This window comes from Eumetopias jubatus, unplaced genomic scaffold (genome assembly GCF_037043125.1).
Source record: "Eumetopias jubatus isolate StellerSeaLion01/CBP00866 unplaced genomic scaffold, mEumJub1_p1.0 scaffold_8, whole genome shotgun sequence".
Classification (NCBI taxonomy): domain Eukaryota; kingdom Metazoa; phylum Chordata; class Mammalia; order Carnivora; family Otariidae; genus Eumetopias; species Eumetopias jubatus.
The window spans coordinates 113,272,134-113,287,254 of NW_028274814.1; the positions used below are offsets into that span (position 1 = coordinate 113,272,134).

At 36.0% G+C, this 15,121-nt stretch overlaps 1 pseudogene; it reads right to left on the bottom strand.

Annotated features, from left to right (window-relative positions):
* Positions 1 to 254: 254 nt before the first annotated feature.
* On the bottom strand, positions 255 to 412 carry LOC114211070 (U4 spliceosomal RNA; annotated as a pseudogene).
* Between the last annotated feature and the right edge of the window lie 14,709 nt (positions 413 to 15,121).

A 15,121-nucleotide genomic window follows, 5' to 3' on the forward strand; every position in this document is an offset into this window, starting at 1 on the left:
GGTGAGTGGATAAAAAACCCAGTGCATCAGTATGAAAATAACATTCATTTCACATTTTCTAACCCTGCAGTATTTTATAGAAAGTTAAATGATCTAAAGAAATCTGCTTTCCAGGCATATAAATAACTACATAGGGAACATTAAATGTACCAAAAAAGAAGAAAAGAAGCAGAAGCAGAAGAAGAAGAAGAAAAGAGGAGGAGGAAGAGAAGCAGGGGGAGGAGCAACATAAGATATTATAACGACGTTCTTTTCCTACTAAGCTATATGAGGTTTAGGGATTCACAGTTCTATCCTCAGTGTCTAGAACTGTGACTGGGACATAGTAGGTGCTTAATAAATATATTTGAATTAGCAATAATCGCGCCTCGGATAAACCTCATTGGCTACGATATTGCCACTGCGCAAAGCTAATAAATATATTTGAAAGAAATGAATGAATGGATGATGGACTAATAATAAGTAATTGCATTTGTGGTAGCTTTACTATAACTAATGGGCTACATCCTTTAAAAGAGCTTCCTAGTCACATGAAGATGAATCAAGGTCAACTTCTTAAATTGTCCTTTAAAAATCTATAGGATCCTTCATTTTTATTAGTCATGTTCCCTTGGGCATCTCAGGTGCCTCATTTCCCTACCCTGCATATCTGGAAAACTGCAACAATAGGAATACCTACCTTATTCTGAGGAAAATTTTTAATTCAAGTAAAATGCTTCAAACAGTGTTTGGCTAAAATAAGTGATTAACAAATATAAATCATCATCTGTTACTTCCCTAAGTTAAACTCATTAAACTTAAGTTAAACCCATTAAACTTAAACAATTTATAAGTGAGTTCCAAATAGGGTTCTTATGGCCACAAGCCTTAAAAACAACAACAACAACAAAAACTATTTCCACTCTTTATTTGTGTTTATTTACTGGCTAAGTAATGTTATGCCTAGAATAAACATCATCTGTGATGACTTTAAATTTAAACCATAAGATTATAATTTGGAATGACTTCGAAAATTGTCAAGATTTGCTCAAGACCAGACAATGATTATTTACCTCATCAATAACATGCTTTTGAGCATTTGGGGCACCCCGTCAATGTGGACATTTTGTATCCTACACCACAGCATGTGCCCAAGGGGGAGACTGAGATAGAAATACAGTGACTTCTCTGTTCACCAAGCTGTGTGCCTTGTAGCGGCACTACAGGAAGGGAAGTTTGTAGCTAATTCATAAAATGGCACCATGTTGACTAGCAGCGGCCTTGTGAATTCACTCCATTTAACTGAAAAATAAAAGGTTCTGCATTACGTTATTCTTTACTTGATTCCTTTGGAATTTCAGACATCCATCCTAAATCAGAAAGTATCTATATCCAAAATGATTTTATAACCTGATAGAGCTTTTTAATTTTAGTAAGCATTATTCATACTAGTTTTTTTCTAACAATTTATTGGGTTTTGTTTTAATTATACCTTTGTTTAGGCTTTGTGCCATTGGATTTGACTGCAAATTGGTGTATTTATCCGCTGTTATATAGAAAATTCATAATGTAACACCAGGTGACAAATTCGTATAATTTATATTATAAAATTATTTTTCATGAGAAACATGAGTAGGTTATTTAAAAACACCTTTTTTTCAATAAAAATTACATTTATTTAATGAAACTCAAGGTAAAAGACAAATTTATTCAATGTTCAAATTCAAAAAGGAAAATATCTAATGTGCTAAGGCAAGTCTCCAGGGAGTTGATTGGAATACTAATAAAGGCTTACCAGTTAGTGAAAGAGAAGAAAAGCTGTCAAGTGATTTACTTATCTTAAAACCAGTTTACTTAAAAAGAAATAATATGGCAATTTATCAAGTGATTCATGATGTTGTGGGGGTATATAATTACTTTCTTAAAAAAAACTGTAACAGAACATTCTTGTTTATCCATGCTTTATGAAATAAGGATGCAGGTATACTCCAATACAAATTTCTTATACTTCCTCAGAACTATTTTTGCATAACGTTTTTGAAATCTCCATTTAGTACTGATCAGATTCAGACTTAACAGTAAACTATTATCTGAGAAGGGCCATTTACCATGGAGACACGTAAGCATTCTGAAAGAACACGAGGCTGAAACATCAGTTCTGTTTCATTACAGCTCTTCCCACTTACTCGCCAAGTGACTTGGGAAATTTATCTCAATTAAAGTAAAAGCAAGCATTTACAAGGTGACTGCTATATTCTAGACACTGCACTGGGTTCTTCATAAATTTTATCTTATTACATATTGATAATTATTCTGAAGTATGGATTATTATTCCCATTTTACAGATGAAGAGGCCAGACTGCACAGCTGATAAGTGGCAGAGCCAGGAATCAGGTTCAAATCTGTCTGACTCACATCTCATGTTCTCAACCACTAAGCCATACTGACCCTTAAGTGATACATTTCAAGTGTATATCTTTAAATAAGAACACAATGTCTACTCTCTCTACTGTAGAGTTCTACTGTAGATTTTATTTTTGTGAAAATATATTCTTCCTTTTCCACCCCAATGGTATCAACCTTGTCTGTGTGACTTACTTTGGTCAATGGCTTTTGAGTGGATATGACAACATGCCATGAATGAACAAAAGCTTTAATCTAAATGGATTAGTTCAGCTGGTCTTCCTTTTGCTTTGTCTTCTGCCACAAGAATAAAATATCCCAGATAGAAACTGGTCCTTCAGCTAAGATTGCAAAAAAAAAAAAAGTCAAGTGGGGCAGCCCTCCAGTCAACCCACAGACCTACAGCAGAGCCACAGACAAACTATAGGCCTCACACAACATGAGAAAGAAATAGAAGTTAGTTTATGTAAACCATTTTGATTTTAATAGGTTGTTGCCCAGACTAATATAGGTTGATAGATATGAAGATCAACTTTTATTTTTTTTTAAGATTTTTTAATTTATTTGACAGAGAGATAGCAAGAGCAGGAACACAAGCAGGGCAGAGGCAGAGGGAGAAAGCAGGCTTCCCGCTGAGCAGGGAGCCCGATGTGGGACTCGATCCCAGGACCCTGGAATCATGACCTGAGCCGAAGGCAGATGCTTAATGACTGAGCCACCCAGGCGCCCTGAAGATCGACTTTTATAATGGATACATTGTTATTATTTAAGTAAATGGTTAGATTAGTATTTTCCCCTTGAGGAAGAGTCCATTCAAACAACTACAAAAGTTAGGTGTTTAACAAGTGAGGAAATACTGTCTTTTGTTAGCACAGTTGGGAAGAAATAATCTTAAGTCAATATGGAGTGAAAATTTCAATAGCCTCAGTATCCACAAATTCATATGTCTACAGAGAATTCCCAAAGAGTTTCAAATAAAATTACTACTGCATCTGAAAACATTTATTACATCCTGCAATGAAACCTACAGAATGAAGCAATTTAAAGACATTCTTTCTCAAGTCGTTACCGTCAGAATTGATTTGGGAAGAGGTTATGCTTGCCTACAACAAGATTTGGGTACAATTATTAGCTAAAGACTTAATGAATCAATCTAGTATTAGGCTGTGGACACTTTCCCCAATTTTATTAAATGTCTAGTTATACTACAACTTTCATCCATAAACTTTCAGTTCTCTGAAGGCAATGCTTGTGTGTTTTTCATCTTTATATTTCCTATGTTTATTACAGAAATTGATACAGGAAGGCATTTAATAAATGGTAAAAATGGGCATTATAGTCCAGAAATCCTACTTTATTAAAGGCGATATCAAGGCATTAGAGAGCATTTCCCATCTGTGTTTTCATGTCTTTTGGTTGCCTACTAGTAATACATTCTATTTCTATATTATTTGGCAATTTACAAAGCATTTTGTATGTTTTATCTCATCCAGGCTTTACAACTATGTAAGCCATGTTTATTTCTGATTCACATATAGGGACTCAGAGTTACTGCCCCACATCACACTTCAAATTAGGATTTATCAACTCCTTACACCAAAGCTTGTGTTTTTTCTTCTCGATCTTGCTGAATTGAAGCAGGAAAATAAATCAGAAAAAGATAGAAACAATCTTGTCTCATGACCTTTTTCATTATCTAGCAAATAGAGAAATTTGTTATTTGAGAACATACTCATAGGCTACTTCTAATTTTGTATACACTGAGACATTTTTCTCTACAAATTATACTTCTGATGTAAAGTAAAAATTCAGAGGGTGTATTTTCCAGGGATTCTCGAGAATCTAAAAGTAAATGCCAATGATATTTGTATAAGTTTTACAAATGTTAGAAAATTTAAGGATAAAATAAACCTTAAGAGAAGAATGAATACACTAAAGCATTTCAAATCAGAGTATTCATCTTCAAAGAACAAAATCCTATTAGCATAATCTTGTTAAAATGAAGTATCACCTAATTTTGCTTATCATGCATCCAGATTATATTTTACTTCTTGGAGATATGTCAAAATATGTCGATGCCTTAATATACGAAAAAATCCAAAAACTCTTTTGAAGGTAAAGATGCCTTTTCCTACAATTAAATTGTTGGAAAGCCTAAATTCTTATAAAACACTTCTTTTCTCTTTGGAGAGATCATTAATTTTAAAGAAGCACTTGTCAGTTAACAATTATTTATTGAGGACCTCCTTCTGTTCATTACTTTGTAGATAGATAAGATGCCCAGATTGTGGTAGGGAACCTTGAGGTGGCCACCAATGATTCTTGCCTTGTGGTGTTCATGTCTCTGGATGATCCCTTTCTCTTGACTATAGGTTGAACCTTGTGAGATTCTCCTCACAAATAGAATAGTGTGAAAGCCATGGGACAATACTATCAAGATTAAGTGACAAAGAGATTCTGGCTTCCATCTTGGGCACCATCTTTTACTCACTTTCTCAGAGAGACCTCACCCTGGGGGAAGCCAGAATGAGCTGCCCTATTGCAAGGCAGTTGGCAAGGAACTGATGTCTATGGTCAATCTAGAACCTGAAGTCGGCCAACAGTCCTGTGAGTAAGTTTGGATGCAAATTCCCCCCACAACTAGTCTTGAGATGACCAATGATCACAGCCTCAGCCAATATCTTGAACGCAGCCTGAGAGCCCTTGAACCACAGGAAAGCCTGAGCCGAGCCAGAGGTACCCAGCAAAGGCAAACTCAGATTTCTGATGGACATGTACTGTGAGATAATAAATGTTTGTTATTTAAACCACTGAGTTTTGTGATTTTTTAGTCCGACAATGGAAAGATAAAACATAATGCATGATCCATAACCTAAGGTAGCAATAACAAATTAAGATTTTAATTGAACATTACTCAGAAGTCCAAAAATCAGATCATATAAAATGGAGAGAATAATGCAGAGGTGATAGGGCTATAGTCAAATCTTAACAACTACATTCTTTAATAGATTATATACTTGCTCCTGAAATTGGAAAAAAAAAGAAACTATTCCATGTGTTATTTTAAACCATTATGTTTATGCTTATTATTGTATTATTAATGATAACAATAACTTTCTATTAACCACTGGGCTCTGCTGGCATATGAGTACAATTCATGTTAAAACTAGTTTGGGAGACCAGCATGGCTTCTGTGACTTCACAGTATCTGGCCCTGCATGGGAGATAAAATTGAGATCTGTAGATTTAAGATAATTCTACTTTTTAGTAAACATCTGCTTTTATTGCTCTAGATTTATTCTTTCTTGTCATAAAATTTGAATGGAATTTTCTTGGGGAACTAGCTCTAGAAGTAGGCCCTGGTTGACCAATTAGCCAATCAGTATATCCTTTTTCCCTGGCTATCATGATTAGTTCACCCAGATTGGGACAGTGTGAATCATGCACCAAATTTTCTTCATTGATGGAAGGGAAAATCAATTTCTTCTCTCTCTCTCTCTCTCTCTCTCTCTCTCCCTAATTTCTTTGTAGTATTGCATCCAAAATTATGTAGGCTAGAGCTATTTACAGTGACCTTTTACTACATTAAGACTTACATGATGCTAACACAGGGACGGCCACAGAGGTGATAAGAGAAGGAGAGGCCCTGGTGCTCTTATAGGGTCAGAAGCCAACTCAGATCCAAGCCAGCCGATTCCCACTCTGCTTAAGACAATCTCTTTGGGTATTTATGTATTTACATTTCATTCACTCAGTTCACCCAATCAGGCATTCATTTACTCAACAGAATTTGCATGGGGTGCTTATTCTTTGCAAGCAAATATACCAATTGTTATAGGAATTAAACATGTACAGGAGTAAGTACCTACATTCAAGCAATGTAAGGTCTAGTAGGAAAAGAAGATGTGCACACAAGTATTTCTGGTATCTAGAATTATGTAATAAGTAACATATATTTTCTTTCTTCTTTATTTCTAATGCTTTCAGTTTGGGCTATAATCCTTACCTGTTGGTAATCTCTACTGCAAATTTGGCTGCTCAATAAATCCTCCCTGCTACCTCTCTTACTTCATGTCCTAACACTCTGCCCTTCACTGGTTCCATTCCAACTCTTCCTGGGACATCACACCATAGCCTTAAGGTCTCGGCACTCTATCTTCCCCTAGTCTAGAATACCACCCCCCCAATAGAGATCTGCAAGGCTCACTCCCTCACACATTTACGGTCTTTTCTCAAATGTCTCATTTAAATGAGGCATTACTGAACCCTTTTCAAAACTGACTACCCATTCATACACACTACCTGTCCCTTTTCCTTGGCTTCTACTCCATTGCACTTACCACTATTTGACTATATTATGTGGTTTAGATTCCTTCTCCATTTGATGTTATTATATGTCAGTCTTCTTCCACCAGAAAATTAGCTCCACGAGACCAGGGATTTGGAGGAGACGGGCACAGAAGCAGACACTATATGTGGGTGTAATCATAGAATATAAAAGAGAAGCAAGAAACATAATGCACAGTGAGGAGAAACTTTCCTCAAAAGTCAGCCTAAATGGTACAGAATGGATCTCAAGGCACCAATAAAACAGGCAGAATGTAACAACAACAGCACTGGTCTGTCACCAGAGCTCAGCTTTCTAGAATACCTTCGATCGACCACCATTTTTCTGGGTCTCCTTTTCACAAATACATTAAATCAGAAGTAAAAACCACCAAACCTTATTTTCCCATAAGTCTTAGAGAAGAGGATGGTCTCATTCCTTTTGGCTTGATGTTTTTTCCTTTTTTAGGAATACACATTCATTTAAGCCTGAGATATTTATTTCAACCAAATTTTATTTTTTTTAATGCTTGGCTTTTTGATATCAAAGAAAAAATGTGTATTAATGGAGAGAAAAATTTTAAACGAAATAGTGTATTTAAACCTAAAAATAAGAGTCATAATTTTTGTCACAAACCCACAGGGCTTCTATTTTTTTATTTCAATTATTTTTGTAAATTAGTCTTAAAATTATGTTAGCAAAAATATACAACTCACACTTCTAGTTTCTGGCTCCATATACAAGGAGCTTAGAACTTGACACTTCTAACAACAAGGAAAAAACCGAACAGACTGAAAAATAAACTCTTCTTGGATCTATATGAGAGGGAAGGAGGACACAGGGCTAACTGTACAGTTACCAGATGCAGGTTTCCCCCACTATCTGAAAGTGGAGTGTTCCTATGACCTTTGTAAGCCAAAACAACCGAAACAATGTAAAGCAAAGAAGCAATTACCTTTAATGTATTTGGGAAAAATTTTTGAGCATTCCCAGATCCAGAAAATAACCTCTCTCAGGCTTTTCTGATATCTAAGCATACATCTTGCTAATGGATGGACAAAATAAATCGAGATAAAGCACAGATGCTCACAGACAGTTTAAACCTATGGTGGCTTGATGACGAGATTCTGAGTGTGGTTCCCAGGGAAGGAGCCACACTCACTGCCCAGGGTGCACGCTGCCTCTCTATAAGAGCTCGCCGCAAAACAGTGAGTACTATTTTCATTTTTCGCTTTTTAAAAATAAAAGGTAATATCCTCTTCAGATTTCTTTCAGTTAGTGAAAACAAGCACTAATGTAGGTCTTTCATAAAAACCAAGTGGCATAATGCAAAGTTTAGAAAAGCAGGTGATACCTGTATCTCTTCTCTCCACCCGGTTTCTTTTTCTCATTATCGTTATTTTTTAAGATTTTATTTATTTATTTGACACAGAGAGTACAAGCAGGGGGAGCGGCAGGCAGAGGGAGAGGGAGAAGCAGGTTCCCCGTTGAGCAGAGAGCCCGGCGTAGGGCTCCACGTAGGGCTTGATCCCAGGACCCTGAGATCATGACCTGAGCCAAAAGCAGACGCTTAACCAACTGAGCCACCCAGGCGCCCCTTTCCCATTATCTTGACTAGTATGGTACATTTGTTACAATTGATGAGCATATATTGACACATTATTATTAACTAAAGTTCAGAATTTATATTAGGGTTCACTCTTTGGGTAGGAATATAATATGCTGTGAGTTTTGACAAATGCATAATGATATGTATCCACCATTACAGTATCATATAGGAAATTTCCACTGCCATAAAAATCCCCTATAGTCTTAAGAAAAAAAATAACTATGTCCTTTTACTGTTTTTCTCATGCAGTTTTTAAATATTTATTTTTACCAATGCCCTTCTCCCCACTGCCTTTAGAAAGGCTAAGCAGCTGTGATATGTATAGAAAAGTGTATGTGTGTCAGCTGGTGGGGATGTGGGGAGAGATGGTGTGTTTGCTCCCTGATAACTGGACAATTAAAAAGCCAAATGACAAATAAGCAAAATTTAATAATTGTTTATAAAGATGGTTGAAAATATTAATTACCAATTAAAATATTATAGAGGCTAACTAAATCAGGTAGGAACTAGGGAACTCTGGAAGATATGACACAGCTTTAACACAGAATTGCATAGGAATAGAGCAGTGACTCAGATTTTTAGGTTGTTTAAAACAGCAGTTCTCAATCTGTGTTGTGCATCAAAATCACCTTGGGTGCTTATTAAATTTATATTCTGTGTTCAACTCTCAAAGAATCTAAATATTGCCGACATGGGTGGTGTCCAGATATTTGTGATTTTTTAACAAGTTAGTCGAGTGATTTTGGCTGAAGTAGTCCACAGACCGACCAGGGAAATAACCTTGAAAATGGGGCTAAGCTTGAGCTCTCAGCCAGCCCTGCATAGTTACCCTTAGTAAATAAACATAGTAACTGAGCTCACTGTCCGTGCAGACAGGTAGACGCCACCTCATCAAGTGACCTGGCAAACCCAGGTGCTGTGTACGTGAATTCAGAATCATTTTACTGATGGTTTCTCTCACTTCCCCGAAAGTAAACTTCCTCTTGAAGGCTGTTCCAGTATGCAGTTGCCATGTGATTCAAGAAGTTTGATTCTTGCTTGAACTTTCTTGTGTTTTCTGTGATTTGTGTGTGAATGTGTGCCTACTCCATGGAGTTGATTACTCTGGTGATGACGAACAGCTGACCCCCATTCTCCACATGAAAACACTGATGGGTCCAGTTCCAGTTACTTTTTCCTTTCAGATCAACTCTCCCCCACCACTTTAACCTTTCTTCAATAGAGCCTCTTCTCCATCTCTTGACTCATTTTTATGATTCACCAGATTCTTTTCATCACCTTAGCAGTTTTGAAAACTAGCACAATAATCTGGCTGTTACTAATGTGGAACATAGTGTCATGTCTCCAGGACTCCCCGTAAGGGCAGCTTTCAGATTACCACCAACAAAATGCTTCCATGCACATGATTCCACTTACTAGACAACTCTACAAGGTGGATTTTAGTGCCCTAATTTTATAGATGAGAAAAATCTAGGCTTAGAAATGCTAAAGAAGTCAACTCCAATATATGCAACAAACATGTAACACATCAAAAATGTTTCATAAGGAATCCCTGCTTTCATTGCTATTCCCTTGTGTTTTATTTTAATATAGGATAGCCAGGAGGTCCGTGGAACTCAGGTCTCACTGGCTGAGCCCCAGGAATAGGAGCCATTGAGCTCCATAGCTATCCATGAATTGTTCTAGAATGCAATCCAACAAGTTTATTCTTACCACAGTCCTCCAGATGAAGTTCTGTTCAAGACCTGGACTAGATCTTAAACTTAAGACATACAGGGATCATCTCCAATTCCTGACTCAGCCATAGCTTTAGATTCCTGCCTGTCACCTCTTTGATTGCATTGGCTCACAGTAGAGAAATAAAAATGATCTGTTATGAATGTTGTTCCAAAACAATTCACCTTTTTTTTTTTTCTTCTCTGAGTCTTTCTTTTTGCTTTTCAAGTCAGGTTTACTGAGATCAATTTTACATACCTTAACATTTACCAAAATTCACCACATTTGGTGTGCCTTCCAATTAGTTTTGACCACTGTGTATAATCATCTAACCACCACAACAATCACGATACAGAATATTTCTAACACCCTCAAAAAAATCCCCTTCATGGCTCTTGGTTGTCAGTCCTCTGCTTCTACCACAGTCCCTGGAAACTACTGCTCTGATTTTAATCACATATTTCACTTTCTCTAGCTTTTACATAAATAAAGAATGACACCTTTTGCATCTGATTCCTTTTACTTATCATAGTGCTTCCATTCAGTTTAATCATATGATTTCCATATCACTTATTTCCAAGAGGGCTCATACTTAATCTACCTTATTTTCTGAAGACTATCCCTGGACTGTTATTATTCTCAGTATCTTGAAACATTTAACATTTTAGTAAAGCTAATTAAAGGATCATCGTAGATGGAGTTAAAAAATGTGTATAGTTTAAATACACCAAAGTTATGCCTTTTTCTTCAAATATAATATATGGAAAGTTGCTCAAATATTAGCACTGTGAGTCTATCAGCCACGAGTGTTCTTCATCACTGCATGTACTCCTCTTTACCTGTCTGGCATGTACAACCTGTTGGGACAATGCTATTCTGACACTGTGACTCACCAGTCAAGATAAATTCAGCAAGGATTGTGAGATTCTGGCAACCTGAAAGTGGTTTTGCTGATGGAGAAAAGGGAGCATCATATACCTTCTCAGGATTTGGGGGCTATTTTACACATGCTGGGAAGAGGTAGCTGCAGCAGAAAGATCACTACTGTCCTGTAGTTACTCCCCCCACGCCAGGTTCAAGTGGGAGTTCTTATTTTTGATGGCTTTGAGAGTGATTCTGATCATCATCCAGGCTTGACAACTATAGACCCTCTGCCAAAGCCCCGTTACTCTTCCCATCTGGTCAGTCTGGTAATGGATTCACTTATTTATTTTTATTAAAAAAATAAAATTATATAGAAAAACATATGTTAATGCAACATTATGTGAAAACATGCTCATAGTTCTTTGGATTCTAAATACAGACAACCCAGCATGAATATTCATGGTACAGTTAACTGGGTTGCACGTTCTTATTTGCACTGCAAATTGATGGGGATAAATGAAACAGTCTTGCATACAAATTCTTGTGACTATATGCTTTCAACATCTTACTGGATATTGCTTCCCAGTCTTATTTAGCTCCCTTTATATGGTCTTTTGCATATGAGTGAAAATCAGCCACAATATTGTAAACACGTATTAGAAATATAATGCATTATTCCATGCCACAAGTGAGGAAGAAGAAAACAGATCACAAACTAAAATAAATAAATAAATAAATAAATACATACATACATACATACATACAAACAAACTAAAAATGCATCAGTGAACATGGATGTATCAAGGAGAAAGGGGGTCTTCTTATGACTGTGAAATGTACAAAATCAATGTTATTTTCCTAAAACTGAGGCTAAAATAACTCAATTACGATGCATAATAAAGATGAAGACCCAGTTGACCAAAGACTAACTAGGTGAACATTATGCCACTAACCAGACAAAATGTAACAATTATTTAGTCTTGATCTTTTATGTTTAATACCGAGGTAGTTGAAATCTAAATGTTAACAATCTCTTTCATAATCCAAGGACTTCACCCTTAGATTTATCTTTATGAATCAGAGAAAAAAATCTGATTAAAAGAAATCATCTTCAGGGCGCCTGAGTGGGTCAGTTGGTTAAGCGACTGCCTTCGGCTCAGGTGATGATCCTGGAGTCCTGGGATCAAGTCCTGCATCGGGCTCCCTGCTCAGCAGGGAGTCTGCTTCTCCCTCTGACCCTCCCCCCTCTCATGCTCTCTCTCTCTCTCATTCTCTCTCTCAAATAAATAAATAAATAAAATCTTTAAGAAAAAAGAAATCATCTTTAAATAACCTTGAACATAATAAAAATAAATAAGTAACCTTCTCTTAAGTGATTTTTTCCCATAGTTTATGATATTGACTTCGTTAAGATTATTCTAAATTATTTTTATAAGAGACATTTTCAAAATGATTACATTTCCACTTGGTATTTCATATTTATGCTTTGTGATTCTAATTGTATATCCTTTATGACCTTTTTCCCAGTCAAGTCCTACCTCAGCTGGAATAATATGCATCATAGCATTGGGAAGGTAGCCCAGATTAACAAACAACAATTTACTAATGCCACCTACGGCAAGTGTCAAATGAGCAAATCTTTTTAAATGTCTCCATGAATCACATAATTAACACTTTCTTAGAGTAACATGAATGAAAGGTAGTCCATACAGTCTTTTAAAGTCAGGATGGTATATATTTTAATATCACAACCCACATGATTATTGAATTTCAGCATATCACATTTTCCTTTCAAAACTATTGCTAAGTATTTTTCTATGTGGAAGTAAGGATGATTCCAAATTGAAATTCTGTAAAATAAATTGGACCTTTACATAAATTTATTGGACTTAGGAACTGGTAATAATGGCTTGACTCAAGTTTAAAATACAAGAATTTATCTTTATAGCTATAGTCTTTGAAATTCTAATTTAGTTAGAGGTATCTGATTTTTACCAAAAAACTAAATTTAAAACTGTTTGATTTTTCTAATGTTCACCAGCTTAGGGACTACTGGTATTTTCAGCCAGGGAAAACACTTTGGATTTTCTGTTTTTTACCATCTAAGATACTTTTTAAATGGAAAATCTTAAAATGCAAATACAAAATCAACACAACAACAAAGACTTTCTCCTGGTTTTCTGGTTATTTAGACAAGGGTTTGATTCAGCTATAGAATTTTGAGGATGATGGGTGATCTCTAGAATATTTTTCCTTAGATATTTCATAATCTGGGACCATATTCAGACCTAACTGTCCTATGTAACTTTGATACCATTGACATAAATACTTTAACCATTAGAAATAAAAATGAAAAAAAAGAAATCAGCTACAAAAAAAAGTAAAAACTCATTTTAAGAGCAAGAACATTTTTTTCTCCCTTTGCTATAAACATAGCCAGAGCCCCCCAGATCCCCAGTTGAATAAATTATAGGACAAACTTTAGCAATTCTAAAGGGCTAGTGTCAGTGTGATACAGTGAATGATTTTCACCACTGGTTCTTGGATCCAAGCCTACAAGCCTATATAAAACTTCCTTTTCAACCTCCCAACATTCTGGAACATTCTTATGTGTACCTAGTACTCTCTATCTGTTCTCTTGCCTTTTCAAATTCCTCAGGTTAAGATATCAGGTAGGATTTCTACACTACATATTTCCTATTTCAAACTTATTTTTTCTCCTTTATGCTTTTTTTTTAATTGAAATGCTAGCTTTTGAAATAATTAGTTTCCTCTTTGTGGGTATATAACTAGCCTGTGCATTTTTCCATCACCTTATCTCACCGATTCTAAAATGCATTTTTTTTTCATTTAGAAGTGTCCGAATTTACATCTTTTTCCTTTCTTTTTGAATTAGTGCTTTTATTTCCTTTGGGTAAATGCCCAGTAGTGGAATTACTGGGTCAATTATACTCAGAGAAGAATGCATGGGAGTAAGAGAAACTTTTAACACTGATGACATCACAACGTACTATCAATAAAACCAATCCAGAATATAGACAAATTTTTTATCTTATTTTTTTAATTTTATTATGTTATGTTAGTCACCATACAGCACATCATTAGTTTTTGATGTAGTGTTCCATGATTCATTGTTTGTGTGTAACAACACCCAGTGCTCCATGCAATACTTGAGGATGGCAAAAATTAACAAGGCAGAAAACAACAGATGTTGGAGAGGATGTGGAGAAAGGGGAACCCTCTTACACTGTTGGTGGGAATGCAAACTGGTGCAGCCACTCTGGAAAACAGTATGGAGGCTCCTCAAAAGTTAAAAATAGAGCTACCCTATGACCCAGCAATGGCACTACTGGGTATTTACCCCAAAGATACAGATGTAGTGAAAAGAAGGGGCACATGCACCCCAAAGTTCATAGCAGCAATGTCCACAATAGCCGAACTGTGAGGAGCTGAGATGCCCTCCAACAGATGAATGGATAAAGAAGTAGTGGTACAAAAATACAATGGAATATTACTCAGCCATCAGAAAGAATGAATATCCACCATTTGCATTGACATGGATGGGCCTGGAGGAGATTATGCTGAGTGAAATAAGTCAAGCAGAGAAAGTCAATTATCATATGGTTTCACTTATTTGTGGAACCTAAGGAATAGCATGGAGGACATTAGGAGAAGGAAGGGGAAAATGAAGGGGGGGAAATCAGAGGGGGAGACAAACCATGAGAGACTATGGACTCCCGGAAACAAACTGAGGGTTTCAGAGGGGAGGGGGTGAGGGGGGATGGGTATTAAGGAGGGCGCATACTGAATTTACATCTTATATTTCCCGTTTATAATTGACGTGGTAATGTTTTTCTTTGTCCCCCTGAATGATGTTACTGTATCAGTTAGAAAGTGTTTGTTTTAATGATGTGTAATAAAGGAAACATAGTATTTGTTCATAGGTTTGTGACTCCCAAAGCCTGTTTCCCTAAACACTATCTATGCAACTTGTGGTATATGAGTGAGTCCAGATGAGGCATCCATAAATGCACTATTTTATGTAAATATTTGTGTGTGTGTGTGTGTGTGTGTGTCTGTGTATTTTGATGTATGATAGAAAAAATAAAATATGCACTTGAAACCCATGACTTGAGAGACATTATTGTTTAGAATTAAACTAAGTTTAAAAAAAAGTGAGTTGATTTAGAACAGATTCAAAGAAAAACCCAAAGTAAATAGTG